This window comes from Diuraphis noxia, unplaced genomic scaffold (genome assembly GCF_037042655.1).
Source record: "Diuraphis noxia isolate RWA-SAM2 unplaced genomic scaffold, SU_Dnox_SAM2 contig0002, whole genome shotgun sequence".
NCBI classification, from domain to species: Eukaryota; Metazoa; Arthropoda; class Insecta; order Hemiptera; family Aphididae; genus Diuraphis; species Diuraphis noxia.
The window spans coordinates 61,705,594-61,721,010 of record NW_028301712.1 but is presented as its reverse complement, the minus strand read 5'-3'; the positions used below and the strand labels follow the sequence as shown (position 1 = coordinate 61,721,010).

Genomic DNA, 15,417 nt, shown 5'->3' with positions numbered 1-15,417 from the left:
GCCCGTGGTCATATTATATAATATTATATCATATCGTATGGTTTTTTCCGTCCTTAACGGGACCGCATTTACCTATATGTAAATGCAATGCAGTTTGTGGGTCGTCGTGTTCAACAGGTATATTGAAATACGTACATATTATAGGTTCGCGCCACCGCCGCACATGGGTGCAGCTGAGTTCTCGTTAATTACAAAACTAGAGACCTGCTGCAGCACTGCACCGAACTGCGCGCACACTGCTGCAGCAGTACACTATAATAATAATAATATGTGTACGACTATTTATGTATATATATAGGGAAAGAAAAAAAACCACCGCCGCCGATCGGTTGTTAATTAAAAATATTGGCCGGCATAGAAATATTTGTGTATGTGTGTGTGTGTGTAATGTGTATACTGCAGAGTATTTGCACAGAAAGAGCTAGCACGTTATCTATGTTATTTATCTCGCGCGACGGCGGCGGTTAATTCGATCGGACTCCTATTACAAAAACTTTCTATGCACGCGTGCGCGCTGCAGAAGATCTATCAGCAAATCGCGAGATAACGCTTACACACCGCTTTAAGACACACACATAATATACATATAGATAGGCAGATATAATATAAGAAACGTTGCCTATATGATGCTGACCACGCTTGGTCCCCGAGAACATTCTCGTGGTTCTCGAGGTACCCAACAGTATCGCCACGGACGTCGCTTAAATGTATTATTAATTGTAAAAAGGAAAAAGTTTAAATGACAAAAAAATAAATCATATAATACCAAATGGGTCATTATTCGTTAATCGCAAATTATATACATTACACGTCATTATTATATTATAAGAAATCTTGCCTCAAATAAACTCATAACAATTCGTCGACGAGTAAATTATTGTGTATATTATATTATAAATATTGCTGTGGTATGTATACAATGATACTAATAATATGTGCACCGCACGATTGACTTACAAATTAATTTGTTTTCCGACGTCTAAAATTATTCCTCAATTAGAATATTATCACGGCTCATAATAGCCAACAAGGGTCATATTATTATTATACAGTTATACAAAATTTACCACGCGAACAGGTATATTTTTTACATTATGTTGGATATTATATTATGTGGACGGTTTGTATTTAGCGCGGTGGCCGGTGACACACGACATGATATCGTGAATGTCCAACAAGGTACGGGGTTACCCAATGGTGGACAAGTTGTAGGAGCAGTTTTCATACCGTTTGATGTTATAGGTCATAAAGATAAATACAATAACTAAAAAGTTTGTTAAAATTAAGCAAGATTGTTAGGAGCCGTGCAAGTGAGAAACGTTTCCCGGGAAGCGTGGTGTCGATGAATATATTTTATCAATAAGTGAATAACGGAATAACACAAGCGACTTGAAGGGTGACAAAGCGCCTTGTATACAAATTGCTATACATTTTATTATAATGACGTACAGAATTGTATGATGAAAAATTCTCGCCACAACCTCAAAACGATATTATTATTTCGTAAACTACAGACTGCACTGAAACGACACCTGCACACAAGAGTATTATATAAATCGACAGCCGATGCGTACCCTGTATAATATATAAACATCATATACGAGAGTGTTATTATAATATGTATATATACGTGTAAAATACACAGCAGATCTAAACACATTATACATACAAACACGCAGTACCTATACGTATAAATAGTATACCTATATATATATGCTGTGCGATGCGCATATTATAATCTCACTCTTCACTGCAGTAACTGCAGCAGCAGCCTCGCGCAATTGTCTCTGCCGCCGACGCCGCTGTTGCATATTATCGACTGCAGTATATTTACTGCTGCTGCTGGTGCAGTGCCCGGTCGCGGGCACTGCACATGTGCATTATATTTATATATACGTATTGGATAACCAAAGTGACATGAATGGAATCTACAATGCCGCCGCGCGTGTAGCGGAAGAATTAGAAATAATGTGCATGTAATGTGCGCGCGCGTTCGTTTGAGTGGGACAAAGAGACATTGAAAAGATGGCGGTTGAGGCAATATTATATAGTCGCTCGGCGGATGCTGCGGCGGCGGTGTTGGGCGCTGCCGATGCCGGTGGCTATATATTGTGCGCAAGGCGGTGACCGAAGGAGATAGGGTTTAATATACGCGTATAATAATAATAATAATATGCGCTCGCCGGTGGATGGGAATAAAATGCAAAAACGGTTGACCCGGTGACAAAGACAAGAGATACCGCCTGCCACTGCTGCTCCGCCGTCTCCTCTTATGATGCTGGAGGTCTCCTCCATCGAGCCACACTGCATATATAAATATCTACGAATGCCCATGTGTGTGTGTGTAACCGATGGGTACAACGTTAATTGTACAAGCTATTGTTTTAATTATTGCGCGCACATATTGCTGATGCAGGTACGTTTAAACGTTGCTGCATATTATTCGCGTATTCGATTTGCCGCCATAGAGACCGCAAACTTTATGACTAATTCAATTGCGCGGGAGAGAGGAACAATACATATAATTATGTATATAATGTATGACGGTGGACTCAAGAGTTGTTTTTCCTATTTTCATTTTATAGCCAATAACAATACTGGGGGGCTAATACCGCTAATAATGGTAATATATAATGTATAAATGGTCAGATCGCAACAGTCGTATTATCTTTTGAAATCTCGCGAGGAATTAATATCATCACGATACAATAACCGTCGTCATCACCGCCATAACATATATAATACATAAAAACATAATATATTGTATTATACATATATATTGCTGCATCTGCATGCCGCATAGTGAATGGAAACGGGTTGCGCGCCGATATTTTGGCTCGTGCGCATCATAATATACAATATACATTTATAATATTTTTAAACATAATATAATATATATTTTAATATCATGCTTGTATATCATAGCTATATATACCCAATAAAGACCCGGTCCACGCGCGTTCTTCTTCTTAATATTATTGTTGCTATATTATATCATTATAACGTACGATAATGCTCTCACGATGTGGACCACCGCGCCGCCACATCACGGCAATATTGTCCCGGGGCCGGACCGTCAACGAATAAATATATCATCAACGTGAATAATTAATACGCAAGACGCATGGGTTTTATTAATCGGGCCTCCTAATTGTACGCACCAGATCGTTGATCTGACGGTGACCATATGTGTGCTGCAGTGTGCCGATCGTTTTTCTATATTATTATTTTCCGCCTGAAATCTAGGTATATATAAATACTAGCGAGTCATTACCTATAATATTATATATCATATTTAGACACGTGATTATATATTATATATATATACTATTATGTGTGCACGCGGGATATAGGAAGATGAGTAAATCGTTAAGATTGTATCCATGTAGTCTGCTGTTTTTTCAATAACTATGCGTTTTTATCGTTTGACAGCGACCGTTCTGGAGGACCCCCGAAGGCAATACCATACAAACCGAATTTTTCGAAACGTATAGTGCGCGTGTGCGCGTGTCCCGGCTACAACGGAGTGTCGGCGCGTAAAGTCCATTTCCCGCGGCGCGCACGCGTGAATCGCGCGATCACATTACATAACAATTTTACAATACCATAATAATAGATATAAAATATATGTTATTAGTAATAACTTATTACTGTTATCGCGGGAGTGTATGTACCTACGTCTATAATATGTGTGGAACTTTTAGGTTTACACCTCATATTATGTCTTTATAATACGGTTCGGTGTAAACCGTCGACAATCGAAGGCATCGAATGTATTTACAACACATATATCCTGCAGATTGCAGTAATGCATTGATAATTTATTCGTGTGGGAGTATTTTGAACCACTATAAAATCTACTCTAGTTTATTAAATAAAAACCTGATAATGAGAGACATTTTTTCAGAATTTCTATGAATTATATTAGAAAGATGGGTATAACGAACAGTTTTGTCCGCAGTATTCGAGAGTATAATATATTAAAGTGTGATCGCTATAACTGGTTGACCAAGTCAGCCTATAGGAAAAAAAACGTGTCGGAGAACGGTGTAATATAATAATTTTTTTTTATAATAATTCATTATTCTCAAATAAATCAATTATAATTACATTATACATACGTGTAGTATATTTAATATAATTAAAAATTGTACAACCTGATTATCGCGCAGACGACTTTTCATACATTGCTTTATTAACTTCGACATTGCATCGACCTATGATTTATATTTGGAGCTCGAAAGACCTTTAGCGAATTTTATATTCGCTGCAGAGATGACAATATAAAACAATCATTAACCGCTATATTGCAGTTTTCAGCAAGACCAACGATATGCCAGAGCGTGAGGCAGTCAATCCGATACCGTAATCGTAAATGATATAGTATATCATATATATAATATATACATATGAATATTGAATAATACCACTCTGCGGGCTGCTGACGTGTTATAGTAAGTGTATATGCCTTTATACGACAAGTTGAATTGCAATAATAATAATATAGTATTCTCGCCTATATATATATATATATATATATTATATCATATTAATATGGTTATAACTTATTTTTGCATCGGACGCGATGAATAATCGTGTGAAAACGATTCGGACGTAACCTCGCGTTCACGTACACACACACACACACACACACGTGCAAAATATAATAATATGATAATGGGCAATGGCTCACACATTAATAGTCACATGCCCGTTTTAGTTATTAAGTGCTCCAGAGGGTTCGCGTCAACCTTTACTCGGCGGTGACGGAAAAACCACGGAATAGCAGGCGGAATAATAATAGTATATTACTGGTGTATAACTTATGTGCAGTATATATAATACGCAAACCTTTCTATATACTACACACACACACATCTAAGTAGATAATATAATATGTAATATACGAACGTACGTATAAATGAACGCGTAGGAAAATGACACACACACACAATGAATTGGTGCTCATTAACAACGGAATTACGGAGAGACAGTGATGTTGCAGCAGTGTGTGTGTGTGTGTGTGTGTGTACCTATACGTCGGCCCCCAAAGTCACATTTTTCTCTCAAGCGCCGCGCCGGTCGCAGCAACAGCAGCAGCTGACCAGCAGCGCACCCGCGGGGACGGAACAACATTATAAAAGAAAAAGAAGGCTGCGGCGGCGGACGATCCAGAGGCGTGGGTTATAAGGCAATCCATCAGGCTATCCGGTAGCCTTCTGCCAGTTAATCATGCTATATTCAGTGGTGGGCCTGTGCGAGCGAACGGGCGCTCGTCGACTATATATTAGGTACCTACCTATATACATACTTCAAGGCGCACACGAGTATATATTTATACATATAGGTATACGCCGCGCCATCCGTAAGTATATTATACGTTATTATATTGTTATTACGAGCGCGGTGTACATGTCGTAATGGGAGAGGGAAAAAAATAACGATATATAGATGGGCAACGAAATAAAAAACCGCCGACAGCAAATTAATAAAATATGTCTTTCGCTTCGTTTTAAAAGTCACTATACTTATGGTATCTGTATTCCTACGATATATAGTGGTATAGAAATACCCCGCGATATATTGCGCGGAAATAACACCGTGTGTATTAAATTAAAATGGCAGACTGGCAAGATTTATCCGTTTGAATATCATAGAATATGAATAATATAATACATTGGAAATCGAAAATACAGGTAGGTATACAGTGAATGTAATACAAATATATGGAAAGTTCAAAACGTGATGCGCAGTAGGCTTCACACATAGCAACATAATAATATGTATTTCGAATGACAAGGGATTTAGATTGGTTTTATAAAAATATGAATATTTTTTTTTTATTACGTTTGTAGTAATGATGGTGTCAGAGTTTTGTGCACTGCGAATTGTGTAATTTGTTTCGCGGACGAAGCGCCGTGCATCAACAGGTAGCGAGCAGCAGTAACTACTTTAAGGTAAATGGTCTCGTATATAATATAATACCACGAAACGCGCGACGTTATGATATTGTTATTATGCGCGGTAAATGAGACAAACGCGGGGACCTATCTACGACACGCCGCGGCTAAGTACGATCGTTTGGCAATAAAAGAAAATTATGAAGGTCGCGACGAAAAGAATAATAAAAAAAAATTGCTGTACCGTGAATCCGACTAATCGCTTGGTCGTACATCGTATAATGGCAGACGTATATAATATAATAATATATACAATATACATTATAACCTAAGCCGATGCGGAGGATTCGCGCCGGGAAGATGAAGTAAAAATAAAATCGAAAGCCGACCATAAAACGAGAATGTACAATTAAGTTTATGTATGCCGCCTGTGGTGGTGGCGGCGGCGGTGGTGGTACTTACCCCTACACGAGTAGGTACCTACTGCAGGTAATTGAAATTTATTGCGAGAATACCACCGCCGCGGATATATAATACGCAAAACATTCTCTACATAATAATATATAATATTATCATCGTATAATATATAAACGTAGGTTTTCTTGTCTTTCTCGAAATATTATATTTTATATATAGGTAGGTACATGAGCGTAATATACAATCATACACGCGTGTACATAGATTATAGATATATATGACCATATATTTAATATAATACATGCGCACAACAATTTATTCGTTTTGAATCGATATGTATTAGTATATCATCATATATATACCAAGTACAACCGGTTCTCTCCGAATCTTCTCATGGCTCGACGAATATAAGCTGACGTCGTTTTGGCGGTTAAGCGAATTTTTAAGCTGGCCGGCTATACGGTGTCGCCGTAGATCACACATCAAAAAACTACATACGAGTATACCAACAATAGCTGTAACGTGTTCGTTCGGAAAGTTTATTTAAATACTGAAAATGCGGGGTACATAATACAACCTATAGATATTATTATGCATAACGGTATAAACAATATATTTTAATTGTGCTGGATAGCAGCTAGGTCACACGTCAAATATAGGTATACATGAGTGATAAAGACGATTGACCGTCTCGACGAATATATTCCAATAATATAAAACATATTATATACAACCAAGCGGTAGTGTATTAAATCAAAATATTGTGTCCTGTTAAAACCGATATACTTCGCTGTTACTGCAAGCTGCTATTGGTGCACGCGTATACCTTCTGTTGCATCAGACTATAAAACTTTCAAAGAGGAATATAATTTAGTCGATCGAAATCGGTGTTTACGTACAATATTAATCACGCCTCGATCGCAACCCGTAAACATGCTACAGTATTATATAAAATACATATAAGCATACGAATCAGGGGTTTTCAAAATGATTATAAACTCTCCGCTTATAACACTCCTATCTATATTATAATAATATATTAATATTCTACACATACATACGCGGCGTATGTATGTGTAGCATCAAAAATTGACTTGTTAATTGTTTAGCTACAAATGGCAGCTGAAACTGGCGGCGTGGAGTACCTATAACAATATAATATATATATAATAACATACTCTAAATATGCAGCAGCTAAGGATAACGAAGCAAACGTTTAGTGAAAACACGACCGTAATATATAGTTCGATACGAGTACCATGGTATGTACATAGTATAAACGACGTAATATAATATATTTCGTTATACATATTATTGTAATGTACTGCAGTCGGCGACAATTGAACCGTGTCTCTCCTGCACACAACCTGCAGCAGCCGAAATAATAACTATATAATAATTCGTTGGCGTATGCTTGTTATGCTAACGAGGTATCGAATTTTGTCGTCAACAATAATACAATGACCACGTGCATATAGGTTCACGTGCATATACATACACTACCTTGCTGCTGTTGCCGCTACAGGTATATAGGTAGTGTGTATATCTATACATTGTACATATATACATACATATATATATATTATAACCATCGACTGGACGTCACGTGTGACGCGAGCACATAATATACTATAAACGCCTAAGTACAACCTTTGTGTATAGATGTAGGTATACGTAATAATGCGTATGAACGGGTGTGTGTTTACTGGAACGCGTTCCGACGACCGCTGCACATCTCGTTAGCGCGAAGACAATATATTACAATATAAATATGCGTAATATTAAGCGGACGATATAGTAAGAAGCGTACGTATGTGGAGTTTCTAATTTTGGCGATAGGGGTAAAATAAAATAAAATAATGCAACGAGGGGCGATGGAAGTGTAAAGCAGCAGGATAATTATATTATGATTATCACCAAGCTCCGAATTCAGTTTAGGTGCATTATTTTAAATATTACGAATCTCATAAACACGATATTATATAATATTAGAATTGCCAAAAACGACTGCGTCCTAATGCCCACCCATACGAATTAATAACAATAATAATCAACAATCGACAATAATATTATAATGGGGCGCTGCAAGCGTGTGAATACATTTCATTCGTAATTTTATTATGTACAACTTTTGTGGCCGTACATTGCAACGTCAGATAAGCTGCATAATATAATATCTATGTCGTCGTCGCGAGTAAAGTGTTTGATATTATTAATTGCGACTGTTATTATTATTATTATCATCATCATCGCCGCCGCATTATGCATGCTGCAGCGAGATGCCAATATACGAACGTCCGTCGACAGCAATTGCGCTATTTGTACGTATATTATTGCTCGTATTTTTTATTTTACACTCGTATTATTGCCGTCTTTCCGGTCCGATGGGTAGTCGCAGTTCTGTCGTATTGGATGTCGCCGCCACCGCGTGATGATGTATATTATATGTGTTGTTTTTTTTTTTTTAATTTTATTTATGTGTTTTTCTTTACTGAGTTATTTTATATAAATTATACACGGGTGTCGTTTTTCGACCGCACTATTATATGAATATAAAAAAACGCAATATTAGCCGGATAACTAGTAATCGAAAAAATCAATAAAAAAAAAATTATAAACGCCATCGCATACATTACATCATATTCGAGTGTACATATGTCCTATTGACATCGATTATGCATTTTATAGATTCTACAGTATTATTATACATATTATAAATACTAAGTGCAATGTGATTGTACAAATATTCTTCTTCTTCTTACTATTTTATTATTATTAAAGGGATGTGCAGTAATACCTACGAGTTTCGTTTGAAAACAAAAACAATAATAGTAATAATAATAATGATCAATTTTTTCAAAAATAATTTTTGTAATGCACCGAAGACGGATATGACAACTGCGGCGATCGAATGAGCGAGACGAACAAGCATTAAACAATATTCGCCGACGTCGCGCGGTTGTAATCGATCGGTCGCGGCCTCAAAGACATATATTATTATTACCACGGAGGTTTACGGCCAACCTCGGAATGGTTTTTATTAACTATAATATTATATATAAATATATATGACAACGCTATTCTATAATATTATTTGCTATACAGCCTGTAATATATAATATGTTGGGCCACTACTATAAGGTTATTTTGTCGCGATTTGCATTCGAACCGATAAACTAAAATTTAAATAATATTTTATAATTTATAAATCATTAAATAAATGACTTGTTTAAAATTCGATTTATTTACGTCGAAATATTACGAAAAAGTAAAAAAAAAAATTTGACAGTAAAAATAGTAAAAATGTTGTTTTTAATGACTTATAATTATGAAAAATATTTTTAAAAATATTCATAGATTTTTGATTGACACAGTCGGTATTACAATAATGCACTTAAGGTACCTACTATACTTTACGACGATACACAATATTACAAAGGTTTTTCTTTCCCGAGTCGGCCCAGCAAATAGGAGATTTTTATGTACAATGTACATCCAATAAAGAATAATATACAATAATAGATTAATATTTAATAATAATATAGTCCCGGCTTTTATATACATCGCTAACGATATATTATCTAACCTAATAATATTATTATCATTACTATATCTTCGCATCGTCATCAACATATCAACATCGGAACGTACGTAGGCTAACACCATGGCGTATGATGTTTGATATACCTTACATTATAATAATATAACATATAGTATTAATAATATAATATATAATAGCAGCGCGCGCTTGCAGTAATTAACTCTATAATCGTGTACGAATATACATTCCTAGAACGCCGCGCATCGCGTGAACGCTATTACTCGTATATTATGACTATGATTGGTTCTTTGCAATTATATATAATATATACACATTATATATATATATATATGTATTATGTATGTGTTCCGATCGAACAATGTCAGAGATATACGCACAATTTGATGAATGTCATATAATATAAATAAACGCACACAAGCGTAGATTAAGACGACGCCACACCTGCAAAGTGCGAGTATGACGGCGTTGTCTCTGTCTTATACAAAACATGTAGGACGTAGGTATATATATTATTATATACGACTAGTCAAATGTTCGTCTGGTAGAAACTAATATTCTGTGCTGTTAGCTATTTATCATTACAGAGTGAATAATTAATTTTTGATTTTAAAGCGACTATTATTATGATCGGGTATTTCCAGTAAAATATTACAATTTTAAAATTCCGATAACTAGGTCTAATTTAGAATAACATCACAAAATTCCACATTGCATGACAAATTTGTTATGTTTTAAGCCTCCTTAAGACGGAGACTACACGAATACCGCAATGTGCAACGTCCTCTTGACAAAATATATTATACACATATTATATTATTTCGTGAGTATGAAATGGATCCTACCTATATATAGTAATAATATAATACCGTAATCGTCGAAAAACAAAACAAATCCGTTTCATTGGCTGTATTTTAATTTATCATGTATCGTTTTGTAGCAGCCGCGGTACTTTGCGCGCGCAGCTTTACTCTCTTCTCTTCATTTCTGCTAATTATCCAAACCCGTTCGCGTTGCCGTCATTGCGGTGATGTGTATATATTATGTGTGAGGTGTGTTGCCGACACTATATATAAGCGCATACACACACTCACACACACTGCAGCCATACGGGGAATTGTATGCCGTACTTGCAGGGGATCAAACACACTCGAATGCTCGATTAGGACGATTCGAAACGGCTCGCAACAATAAAACAAAAATGTAACACGTCTAATAAACGTCAAGTCGACTGACAGATTAGCGCCGCGCCGCAGCCACCACATTATATATATATATATATATATATACATATATAAATGTGTAACGTAATAATGTGAGCATATATACTCGCCCGACGCGAGTTTATATGTGTGTGTATATGTTATATATATCGTATAATACTATACACTACACGTATACCTACAGAAGATTTGTGTTTGCACAGGATATTTTTACGAATCATCAGCGCAACGGTTTTAAATTAATATATATATATATATGTGTGTAACACTGCCTGAATGTACACGAATGATAACATCATCACTGCGCGGTTCACGAGCAAACCAAACACACTTAAGAGCGACCAATTCGTAAATCGTGTATACTCACCACACAATGCGGCCGGCTATTTATACGGTGATATTTAAATATGAATTTGTATGATATACCTACAGCAGTATAATATAATGTCAAAATATTTAACATTTTTGTATGGGTTTACACGACTCGATACCTAGAATTTAATTATAAATATTAAAACCACTGCAGTTGATATATAAAGGAAGTTATAATATGGTTTGGAATATTTTGAAAAAAACTTGTTTTTGTTTTTTAATTTGAGTGGTGACTGTTATTCTGTTATTTAACACATTAATACATTATAATTTAGTTCCGAGAGTTATGGGAGTCAGATTGGTTAAAAAAAAAATCGGTCAACCCAAATCGTGTGGTAAAATATAGGTGTTACCATTTACAAAAATATAAAACTTATAAGAAAGTGATTGAAGTTCTAAAACGTTTACTTAATGTGTTGTTTCTCCTAGGTTCTCCCTCAAAAACCAATTTCAATACAAGGTCATCCTACATTTTACCTGAAATCGTGATCTCACTGTACATCATATATTATTATTTATTATGATATGTAAAAGACGCGCGTGATATAGATAATACCTTACGCCGGTCGTTCGTGCCGCGATCGAACAAATTATTATAACATTTCTGATCGGATACTATATATAGGTGCAACTGTGCAAGTGCCTGTAACGACATGTATCATATGTAACTGCAGTTCTAAAAGGCTGTCAATCGTTGAATGATATTATTCACATATTATTATATCCTACTGCGGCAGGGGAGGAATGCGACACACGTTGCGGCTATCGAACCGAATACTTCACTGAATTTTTAACTAACGTATACCACGGTGTATAATATAATATTGTTATAATAGGTGCCCCCCTCCTGCATGACTATGAGGGGGTCGCACGGCTCAAGAGTGAATTTATTATGTCGTAAACCTATTTGTGTGTGTGTTTTGCGCGTAATGTCGTCAGTGTGCGAATCCCGGTCGAGAGGTTGAATGCAGAGAGTGAACATATATAAACGGAAGAGCGGAAAAACGAATCGAAATTCCTCGCACTGCGCACACGCGCGTATACATTAAGTATACTCTTCACAATGAAAAAATACAATATTATATTATTATACTGACGCGAAGTATAATATAATATGCTTAGCTATATATTATATATACGATATAAAAACACACAAAACTACATATTTTATATATATATATGAATACTATTTTTAAATTATAAAGTCGGCGCGCACAGCACATTATAAATGCGGCGTCGGGGGTCAGAACGTGATAATAGCTGCTGCAGTTGTCGCGTCGTACGAGGAGGGTTAGCCGTTATTTGAATTTCACGAACAGCGAAAAACTACATTTCCACCTCGATGGTCGAGAGGTGTCGTCGTCGTGTACTCGTTTATATATACGGCGCTATCGTGTATATAAACTTATAACGGCTATAACTCTATAGTATGTATTATTTAAATGAGAGAATAGAATAAGCATGAATACATAGCCAGCGAATTCCCCTAACCCCACCCCGTGGGCCTATATCCCGCATATTATATTCCTCTTTCCACCGCCGTCGTGCACCAACCGTCTATTCTCTACGATTTTATTTACCTTAAACTATACTTATATACGTGTATATTATGTATTTATGTATATTATCGAAGTTATTTCTATTTTTTTTTTCAGTTTCATTGCGTTTTCTTTATCTCCGCCACCGCTCCCGGGTATAACAGCAGCTATATACCCACGCACGCGCATATGCGTTACAACAATAACAACAACAACAATAATAATAATATAATGTAAGTCGTTCGTCGCTATTGCTGCGAGCTCAGGTGACAATGGTCGCACGATTCGACCCGGAGCCGTCGACGACGACACATTTGCGGCGGTTGTAGTGTCGACGACGGAAACCGGGCACGCAAAGGCGGCGTATATAATGATATTATAATAATGTATTGCAGCTTAAAGAGGCGATTCTTCCCACTCACCCAAACAATATTATTTTCATCATTATTATTATTATTATTGTAACGGGTAAACGACGGCGATAAATAAAAATATTGTAATATCATGCCACCGTCGTCCGGGCGACACTAAACGCTGGCACGTTGCGGTTTTGCCTACGCCGAGCGCCTCGCAAATATCCCCCTCGTCATCTTGCCACACCAAACGTTACAAATATATTCTTAAATCGTGTTTTGCACACACACACACACATTTTAATATTATCGTTGTCTTTGTCGCGGTCTTCGTATAATATCGAAGAATGTGCCACATATTTTGTATTGATGTATAATATAATATGAAAATTCCGATACGAATGTATTAATGTAGTGGCTTTATATATTAATATAAAAATATACTATAGTAGAAGATGATAAAAACGCACACAGACTTCCGACAGCTCGTTAGGAAAATTACAATAAACTGCAGAATACGCGTCATGATACCAAGTGAGTACATTATATTATATATGATATTACAAATATTTTGTAGTATAACCGATATTACCTAACCTACGATATAACCTAACCGATACTACGAGACAGAGGAAAAAATAATATTCTAAACTTTTATTGTCTATCCATATTATATAATATAAAATAATATAAAATATTTGATTATTTGAGTGATTTTAATATTATACAATACAGAAGTATTGAAATCTTTAAATAAAAACTTATTATCAGGGTCTTAAATACGTTTAAGCGGCTAGGTTACAGATCAGTTGTGATATGGTTGGCGGAATTCAAATTTTTATTAAGTTTGTGGTGACGATCTTGTAGGTAGGATTGTTTACAAAAATATGGTCAAAATCGTGATGAATTGTACATCACAAAAGTACCAACGTGTCTGCGAGTGTTTAGTGAGAGAGCCGCCATGGAAATTGGAAGGTAATGGACCGCACCGCCGCGTGTTTCCAACCACGACGCGCGGGAATTGTATATATATATATATATATATATATATATATATATAATTTTAATCCTGTTAGAATATCGAATTGCTTTAATACATGTATGAGTAAAATAATCTAAACTACGAGTACTCTTCGGAGTGGTAAGTAAATACCTAATGAAACAATATGAAAACTATAAATAGCTAACATATATTATGACGACAGAGTGTGGATTAACTGTGCAGGGGTGGGAGAGTATAGATGTAATGAAGGGTCGGGATAAGTTTCCTTTAGGTTATAATGGTTATATCACTTAAATAGTTAAATCTAAAATTATTGAATAAACTGATTTTGTTTTTTAGGTAGGTCTATGAATGGCGAGTAATTATAATTTGAGTCACTCCTCTACTATCATAAAACCAAACGACGGGCATGTGTATTTTAAGAACATATTATGTGATAATAATATTATAGAAACAGTAACAGTTGTTCACGTACCTATATACGCCTATACATACTCAATCACTTAATTACCCGTAAAAAACGGTTGGATGGCGAATATTCAAAAAATACTTAATTAATTAAATATTTTATTAATATAATATAAATACCTATCCATTAATAATACATTATATTATATATATAATGCATGTATAATTTTATATATTACATTGCGCCGATCGAACGTGTAGTGTTTTTACTTTAATTCACACGTGAAGAGGGTGGGCGGTTAACAAAGGTGGCGGTGCATAAACCGATTTAATGACTCATTAGCATGCCGAATTTCAACCTGTTGCAGTGATCAACGCGTGCAGGACTTAATTAAAATTTTCCGACACCTCTTATCATCATGAAATAACTTCTGGCGTGTTGAGATTTGATTTAGATAAACAGATGTACTGTGTCTTTGTCGTCAACTTTAATAACGACAACGATACAGTGTTGCGATTTGGTTACGTTTGTTGGGAGGGGGGAGTGAGTGGGATGAAACTTTTGTATATTTTACCCACTTCCCCCGAAAACAATTTTTTTATTTATCATATTAAGCCCTTTTGAAACATCATGGAATACGTGA

General features: G+C 35.7%; 1 protein-coding gene across 1 annotated transcript in view; it reads right to left on the bottom strand.

Annotated features, from left to right (window-relative positions):
- ds (dachsous cadherin-related 1) overlaps positions 1-15,417 on the bottom strand; it is a 136,130-nt gene that overhangs the window by 67,923 nt on the left and 52,790 nt on the right. The gene's annotated exons all lie outside the window — the stretch shown is intronic.